Source organism: Phascolarctos cinereus, unplaced genomic scaffold (genome assembly GCF_003287225.1).
Source record: "Phascolarctos cinereus isolate Bilbo 61053 unplaced genomic scaffold, phaCin_HiC Scaffold_2;HRSCAF=192, whole genome shotgun sequence".
NCBI lineage: Eukaryota > Metazoa > Chordata > Mammalia > Diprotodontia > Phascolarctidae > Phascolarctos > Phascolarctos cinereus.
Window position 1 is genome coordinate 218,273,675 of NW_027555625.1, and position 9,588 is coordinate 218,283,262.

Below are 9,588 nucleotides of genomic sequence, written 5' to 3' on the forward strand. Positions count from 1 at the left end.
TCAGTAGAAGCCAAGCCTAATGGGTGTCTGAAAATCTCCATCCACGCAAAAAGTCTAGAAGAACGTTTCTTAATTAGGAAATGCAGCAGGCAATGTGTTGTAGTGGAAAAGAATAATAGTTTAAGAATGAGAAGATCTGGGTTCTAATCCCCATTAGAAGGGGTTCAGATCTCCATTCCACTACTTCTTAGCTATGTTCTGGCCCTTAATTCCCTAATCCTAGAATTATGGAGATGGTTGCATGACTTCTACGGTCCCTTCTAGCTCTAAACACTCCGAGCTCTGAACTTAGATCTTCTAAACACAAGGCTTGTTAAACTAATAAATGGAGCTATTTTGCATCTGCCTGCTGTGGCTCCTCAAGACCAACAATTCCTGCTAAGATACATGCGTGATTCGCTTCCAGTCCACACATGAGAAAAATCAACTAAATAACTCCATGTTTGGCTGCATACCATTGGAAAAAAATAGGCGAAATTGAAAAGTATCTCAGCATCACGGAGCTGGAAGGGATCTCAGAGGCTAGAGCAAAAGACTAAACTATACCTGAATAAGAATCCCTTTACAGCATTCCCAACAAGTAATTAATCTATGCTTGGATGCCTCCAGTGGAGAAGAAACCATTATCTTGGCTCCAGTGCTTAACATCAAGAAACTATGGCTTGGCTCCTAAAGGCTAGAGTGCTACACCCAGTCCCTGCTCTACAACCAGGCATGTGGATGCATCTAGGCATCCAGGTGTAGTCCTGGGGAGCCTAGGCTCTAATGGGAGGGAATTAGGCTCCTGTCCTACACTCATCCACTTGTTAAACCCCACCCCTGCACTCCAGCACCCCAGGAACAAATTTACTTATGGATTAGGTTATGGCTGGGTCACCCAATGTACAGAATGTCAAAAATTGTTTTTACATATAATTGGAAAAAAATTAAATATGTTTTAAAAGAAAATACACTAAAAACCCAATTATTTAACTATTCAACCCAAATATCAATTCAATTATATCAATTACTATTTCAATTATTCAGTTATTGTTCAATTATTAAGACCTGAATTATTCTAACAAGTGTCTCTATTCTCTTCTTTCTTGCCCTGTCCACTAAAGGGCCCAGAGTATCTCCCAAATAAAAAAGAATTTATCTCAAATATTAACAAGGTAATACAAATCAAAAGTAAGTATAATGAGCATATAAGTCACAATATTTATACAAATATTTGAATTGTGGTTTCATGAATATCGTACCTGGTCTCTAAGAAGTATCCAATATCCAGAAGCAAATCTCGAAAAGAAATAAAGGTATCTCTTCCCCAGCAGCAGCAAATTCCAGATGAAAAACGAGGTAGGGCAAGAACTCTAGTACACTGAGCGGTCATCCCTGTGGAGGATTCATCGGAGGACACGGACAAGATAAGAAGGTCTGGATAAATTTTAATTTTCAACAGTAAAGGTAGACTTACATCAATCAAATTACAGAGCCATGTAAGTATCAAGGTGCTATGAGGCCCATAAGATACCAGAACTCCTTCCTAATGTCTATGTAATATACCATCTTACAATACTTAGCTCGTTATAAGACTATGGGCAATATAATGGCCCCTGAGGTCCACTTGGTTCCTCTTTCTTTCTTTTAGAGAATTTTAGATGAACAGTTCTGTGTTCAGTCACAGTCACTCTAAGGAAACATTTCTCATGCCTTAGACAGAGGTTGAATGCATTCATATCTATCTCAGTTGCTGCTCAGTTGCTTTTCACTCACATCTGACTCTTCATGACCCCATTTGGGGTTTTCTTGACAAAGGTATTGGAGTGGTTTGCCATTTCCTTCTCCAGCTTATTTGACAGATGAGGAAACTGCAGCAAACAGGGTTAAGTGAGTTGCCCAGGGTCACACAGCTAAGAAGTGTCTGAGACTGGATTTGAACGCAGGAAGATGAGTCTTCTCGACTCCAGGCCCGGTGTTCTATCTACTGTACCACTTAGCTGACCATTAATCCCTGGCCTATTTGTGGTTGAGGTAAATTTAGTTTACTGGAAGGATTTGAATTTAGAGTATCTATAGATACTATAGTATCTATAAATAGATATCAGCAGAGAAATTTGGGACTTTTCTTGAGACTTCCCTCAGCCTGGGTCCAAGATGCCCACAGAGCCAATGACTTTCCTGGGTGCATCCCTTCTCTGCCATAATTTAGTCCTTTCTTTCTCCATTCATGGTCCAGCTTCTCAGTCCAAACAATTAGAATCTCTTCTTCTACTATGGTTATTCTGAGGAAGCTTTTTCTCTTTTTTCTCCTCTTTTATACAAATTATTTAGGGTGTGACCCACGCACTAGCCTCTATTGATTCAAGTTGGTGTACAGAACCTGTTCACACTTAATTCTGATTGATTCAATCAAAAAGTGTTTTCACTTAGTCAAGGCAATAGGGTCAAATAGGATAGTTTCAACTCTACCCTTACAATTTTCCCATAGTTTTTTATTGTCTGCTGTCCTCAGCAAGTCTACTGTAGTTTGTCAGGCAAAGATCAAATCCTGAATAGCTCTATAGTAACCTGAGGAGGTTTTTTAATTATCTGATTCGAAGAAGTCTTTGTGGCATAGTTTGTAATCAAATCTGCTAATTAACATTCTTTTACATATGCATTATGGCTAAAGATAGAATATCAACTAATGTCTGAGACAAGGAAAAACAATTACAAAATTAATGAAATGACCTTCTGTTTATTATGAAGAATGATCACTTGTTAACTTAAGTAAAATGCTTTCGATTGCAAGCGTCAGAACAGGAAACTATGAAGTCTTGCTCTGAAATGCAAGGCCGTATGAAATTAAAATTTCATTTCAATGAAAGGGACGTTTTTCTTTTTTCTAAGGGCAGCTAGATGGCACAGTGGACAGAGCACCGGCCCTGAATTCAGGAGGACCTGAGTTCAAATCCAGCCTCAGACCAAGCACTTGACACTTACTAGCTGTGTGACCCTGGGCAAGTCACTTAACCCCAATCGCCTTAAAAAAAAAAGAAATTAAAATTAAAAACCCCAAGGCTCCATTCTGGGACCCTTTATATCTATATTATCCCACCCCCATTATATTATCTCATTTGGTGATCTTATCAACTCCCATGGCTCCAATTATCCTCTCTATGTAGATGATCCTCAATATATTATCTAGCCCTCTCTCTCCTGACTTCCAAATGGCATTACCAACTTTCTATTGGACGTCTCAAACTGGATGTTCCAAAGCCATTTCAAACTCAACATGGCCACAACAGAAACCGTTACCTTCCCTCTGATTGTCTTCCCTCTTCCTAGTTTCTCAGTTATCTATAGGGCACTATAATCTTCCCAGTTGCTGAAGCCCCTAGTGTTGCTGTCATCGTCAACTCAACACTTTCTAAATCCAACATATCTAATCTGTTGCCAAGTCTACTTAAGTCCACCTTCAGTCAGTCCCTACTATGTACTAGGCACTGTTCTAAGAACTGGGGATACAACAAATGGCAAAAGAAAGTTTGGACTCTTAAGGAGCTCACAGTCTAATGGGGGTGACAGCATTCAAACAACTATATACAAACAAGATACAAATAGGATAAATTGGAGAGAATTAACAGAGGAAAGACACTAGCATTAAGGGGGATCAGGAAGGACTTCTTATAGAAGGTGGGATATCAGCCTAGAAGGGAGCCAAGGAAGCCAGGAGGCAGAGACAGAGAGAGAGAATTCCAGACATGGGGGAACAGTCAGTGAAAATGCCCTGAGTCAGGAAATAAGAATGTCCTGTTCAAGGAATGACCAGAAGGCCAATGTCATAGGATCAGAGAGTGCCTGGAGGCATATAAGGTGTTAAGAGACTAGAAAGGTGGGGAGCTTATGAAGGGCTTTGAATGCTAAACAGGATCCTGGAGGTAATAGGGAGCCACTAAAATTCATCAAATAGGTGGGTGACATGGTCAGACCTGTGCTTTAGAAATAGTGTTTCAACAGTTGAGTAGAGGATGGATTCTGGAGTAGAGTGAGACTTGTGGTAGGGACACCAACCGTGGTGGTGGGGGAGGGTGGTTGAGAGATAATGGGGAGTTGAGGATAACACCTAGGATGTGAGTTTGGGACACTGGGAGAATGATGGTGCTAGATAGTGGTGCCCTCAATAGTAACATAGAAGTCTGGAAGGGGGGACAGTTTTGGGGAAAAGATGAATAGTTTCATTTTAGACATGTTAAGTTTAAGATGTATATATGACATCCAGTTGAAGATGTCCAATAGGCAGCTAGAGATCCAAGTCTGTAGTTTAAGAGAGAGGTCAGAACTAGATAAGCAGATTTGAGAATAATCAGTATAGAGATGATAATTGAATCTGTGGGAGTTAATGATGTCAACAAGTGAAATATTATAGAGGGAGAAAAGAAAAAGGTCCAGGAACGAGACTTGAGGAAAACCTACATTTAGTAGGTGCAACCTGGATGAATATCTAAAAAAAGGAGGAAGAGAAGGAGTGGTCAGACAGGTAAGGAGAGAACCAGAAGGGAGCGGTGTTACAAAAATCTAAAGAGAAGAGAGTCATCAAGGAGAAGAGGAAGATCAATAATGTTGAAGTCTGAAGAGGGATCAAGAAAGATGAGGAATGGGAAAAGGAAATTATAGATTTGGCAAATAAGAAATTATTGGTAAGTTTGAAGAGAGTAATTTCGTTGAATGATGAAGTTAGAAGCCAGACCATAGAAAATTGAGAGAGTGAGAGAAGGGAAATAGAAGGACTTCTCAAGGAGTTTGCCCACAAAAGAGAATTATGGGACAATGATAGCTAGAAGAGTTAGGCGAATCAAGTAAAGGTTTTTTGGGAAGGGAGACGTGGTCATGTTTGAGAAGCAGCCAGTAGACAGGCAGAGATTGAAGATAAGTGAGAAAGTGGGGATGATAGAGAGGACAGTCTGCTAGAGATGAGTGAATGGAACAGGATCCCTTGTACACAACATCTCTGAACCACATCCAATCTGTTCTCCACTCAGCTATCAAAGTGATCTTCCTTAAGCACAGGTCTGACCATGACACTCCTCCCTCCCCCCATTAAAAAAAAATCTCTATTACCTCTAAGATAAAATATGAAATTCCTGTCTTATAAAGTATTTCACAACCTGGCCCCTTGATGTTTGGATTCTGTCCATTTTTACTAGCTGGCCCCCATGCCTGGAATGTTCTCTCTCCTCACCTCTTTTCTTTCCTGGCTTCCTTTAGGACTCAGCTCAAATCCCATCTACTGTAATTGGCCATTCCCCATTCCAACTGCCAGTGCCTTCCTTTGAAATTAGTTTCCATTTACAATGAATCTATTTTGTGTGTAGATAGTTGTTTGCATGTCGCCTTCCCCATTAGAAAGTGAGCTACTTGAGAGCAGAGACCATGGTTTTGCATTTTTTTGTATCCCCAATGCTTAGTATCCTACTTGGCACATAACCAGTACTTAATAAATATTTGTTGACTCACTCACTGACTGACACATTTCACTTAATGAGAATGGCTTTAATCAAAGCAAAATGTCTTACTGTATACAAATGATTCTATTTGGCAGCAGAAGTATAATTAGGATCATAATTAATGATTCACTCATTATGCTTCCTTGCTTTAGACATTAGTCATTGTTGCCTTTTGCCTTGAAGTATGTACTGTACTCTCTCATCCTCTTCCTTGTCTATTTACATCATTGCCCACAGGATACATGAGTGTGTATATGTATGTATATTACTGTTAAGATTAGGCTGTGGCTAATGTTTGTAGCAGGGGAAAACACTTAGAAAATTTATGAATTATGTTTTGGTTTTACTTCCAGTCTTAGGGCTGTGTTAAAACAGGAGTTGTTTTTTAAATCAATAATTGTGATTTCATTATTATAAGGAGTGCCCAAGTGTTCAGAGGGAAGCTCTCCTTATGAATGCAAGTTGGCATATTCACTGCAACTTAGAATTTTAAAGAGTTTCCTAGAGCAGGGATTGTTTTTGTTCAGTTGGATCTAACTCTTTATGATGCCATTTGGGGTTTCCTTGGCAAAGATACTGAAATGGATTGCCATTTCCTTCTCCAGCTCATTTTACAGATGAGGAAACTGAAGCAAACAGGGTTAAGTGACTTGCCCAGGGTCACATAGTCAGTCTGAGGCCAGACTTGAACTCAGATCTTTCTGATTCCAGGTCTGGCACTCCATCCACTGTGCCACTTAACTGTAACAAACTCAAATAGAAAAGGAATTCACTAAACCATACATAAAGATCCATACAGGTGGCATATTGACTTAGAAAACTACAGATTAATATTATCTGTAGTCTAATGTGTTTTTATTTATCCCATTAAATATTTCCCAGTGTTTCCCATTTTAATCTGGGTTTTGGCTTCTTGCTTTACCCTTCTGGCCTAGAGCACTGGGATAATTAGTAACACAACCAGGATTATAAAGCTGATATGATATATAGATATAGATAGATAGATAGATAGATAGATAGATAGATAGATAGATAGATAGATAGATCAGAGGCTAAATTTGAATCTAGGCCTTCATGACTCTGCAGCTAGCTCTATATTTAACATACCAGGCTACTTCCCTTTTAAAATCTATATTCAATACAAATCTTGTAAAATTCAGACATATTTATGAAATACGAACTCACTTGCATTTAACAAGTCTTGAAGAAAAATACAATCTTTTAAGTAAACCAAAACGCCCAAATTACCCAAGGAATAGAAATGTAAGAAGAAATACAATTTAGAAGTTTACTAACTAGTCCTTCCTTTTATAAAACATCAGCCAGGATACATTCTTAAGGGCACTACACAAACATATCACCGTCCTTCTTATCCTGACTGTGACTGCTTAATGGCATATGCCAGTGGGCATCAAACTAATCTGTCAACACCGAGCATACTGAATTTTAGCTAATTCTATAGCTGTCTGCTTTGAGTTGCTATACTTTAGACCTTGATCTTTATCCTGATGTTAGCCTATTATGTATCAATGGAATTTTTGTGACAATCATCACTTCAGGCCTGAAAAGACCAAATATTTTTCAAAAATTCAAAGTTGATAAAGAATGTAAGCTGTTTGCAGGCAGGGACTATCTGACTTTTATATTTGTAATCCCTGGCACCCAGTATCCCTGTAATCATACCTGGCATAAGGGAGGCCAGATTTCCTGATTGTTTCCCTGATGATATTATCTTGACTTTGAACATGAAACTCTTGGTTGAAGCCAATGGAACTCAAGGAAGCCATTGTTACGCCTGCATCCCGCCTCACAATCCCATCAAAGTTTCCACTTTACAAATGTTAAAATGACCTTCATTTTAATCTGGGACTCAATGCCATAGTGGAGTCATCCTCAGCTTGACAAGAGAACTCTTTCTTGTCAACTAGCTCATACATGAAACAAACTATGGTGGGAATTGCTAACCTCCATACGTTTATAATTCTATATCAGACACTCAGTAAACGTGACTCTAACATTGACCATGTGAACCTAGTCATGTCACCTTTTTGATCCCCAGTTTCCTCATCTGTAAAAATATGGATAATATAATAATATATAAGGATAAAAAATAAGTATAATAATATTTAGGCTACCTACCTCACAGGGGTAATTTAGGAAAGTACCGTATAAAATCTTGAAGAACTATAGTAATGAACACTTATTATTATCATGGTTATTTTTATTATGGTGGAGACAACATGATTTGACTTATAGTATAGTTGAATTTGGATAACAAGAAGTTGTATTATAATAGGATTTCATTGTAACTGAATTTCATTATTGAAACTGAAAACATTGTATTGAAGATAGTGTATAAAAGCCCACTTTTTTCATTATTAGAGCTCAAACCATCAATCACACTTTTATTAAATGCTTACGATGTGTCTACTCTGAGTTTACTATGTTCAAATACAATTAATATTGTTGCAGCAAAAATCTTAGAAGAAGTAGTGGTATTTCCAAGCCCCAGTGAGATTATTTCTATGCATATTCCATAAATAAAAGTAGAAATACAATGGAAGTGCCTGGGCAGTTTCTTGGAATTCATTATAACAAATTACCCTATTTTGTCATATCAAATGATGAATCATCCAGTAAACATTTAAGTGCCTGTCTGTGGAGACATAAAGATCTGGAAGACAAGGTATTTGCTACTCTCAAGGAGCTCACTATTTAGAGGATATAAGAACTGGATTTGGGAGTGAGGACCAAAGGTCAAATCCCAGCTTTGCAGCTTCTAAGCTAATTAGTATGACTTTGAAAATGTCATTTCATATCTTTGCAACTCTGTTTCCCTACCTGTAAAATGAAGGAGTTAAATTAATGACCTCTAATGTCCTTTCCAGCTTGAAATCGGTGATCTTGTTATCTTATGATCTATGAATGTAATGATTTTCACTGGGAGAGGGGAAGTTATTGGGGGATTTTTACAAACTAAAGGTGTCTTAAAATTTTATCTGAAAGGGACAATGATTCACCTATACTTTTGTCACATACTTCATGTTATTGGGACTTTAGAAGCCTTACTTTGTATCATCCCTACAAAAAGCTGTTGATCTGCATTAGTTAAAGGACTTTCCTGACCTCAGAGTCCTCTAAAACAATTAAATCATAGATCCAATCACTTTTCCTATCCTTTTACTCATGGGCTTACTGGAACAGTGGCTCTCAAAAGCCAATTGTTAAATTTTCAGCTGAGAACTTACAACTCAGACACCAGTAAACACGACAAATCATGACTTAATTTATTGTTTTCTTCGTTGTCTAGACCAGAAGCATTAAATTGCATACTGCTCACTACACTCCTGAGTACAGCCCCAACCAGATTAAAATGTAATTCGCAGTGTCTTTGTGATAATAGAGATTGTTCTTCTGGTTGTATTCATCCCATTCTTTGTCGCCTATCAACTTGACAGTCACATCCAACTTCCTTGCCCTTCTAGAACATCTGCCTTTGTCTTAACAACTTATTTTACTCACCTATTCTCACTTTTTACTTACCTATACTTCCCTTGCCTTACCTTATTATTTATACTTTTCATTACCTTATTATTTTTATTATCATTATTTTTATTTCCTCGAATTCTTGTTTATACTGTGCTTCCCTGCAGATTTAACCTTTCTCCTACTTCAATTTTATTCTCTTTCAGCTTTCCCTCAAGTTCTCCCCAAGTCAATCCCTAAACAATTGACCATTTCTAAGGCCCTCCAAGTTTCCTTCATGATGTCTTTAATCTTCTTATTCAGCTCAAGTCCTTGTCTTTTGTACCTTCTGTTGCACAGTCTTTTCCTTCAAAAGCCAGGAGGGTGATTCTGAATACATATTTTCACAATTCTAGAAATATTTGAGTCAATCAATCAACTGACCAATCAATAAGCTTTTATACGATGTCCCAGGCACTGTGCTAGGTACTGGGGATACAAAGACAAAAAGGAAAGAATCTCTGCCTCTGAGGAACTTACATCGTATTTATATATGCATAAATATCTCTAAAATATATACAAAAGTAATACAAGGTAAACTAAAGTCACCATGCTCTCCTGCCAGGTCCTATTTCCCTATGGAGTAATCATGCAG

The 9,588-nt window shown here is 38.0% G+C and overlaps 1 protein-coding gene across 1 annotated transcript in view; it reads right to left on the reverse strand.

Annotated features, from left to right (window-relative positions):
- Positions 1-7,213, reverse strand: part of CLIP4 (CAP-Gly domain containing linker protein family member 4) — a 133,637-nt gene extending 126,424 nt beyond the window's left edge. Inside the window, exons 1-2 of the mRNA XM_020983756.2 lie at positions 7,152-7,213; positions 1,242-1,374 (exon numbers count right to left, since the gene is read on the reverse strand). The gene's annotated coding sequence lies outside the window, so the exon portion shown is untranslated. The remainder of the gene's footprint in view (positions 1-1,241; positions 1,375-7,151) is intronic.
- Between the last annotated feature and the right edge of the window lie 2,375 nt (positions 7,214-9,588).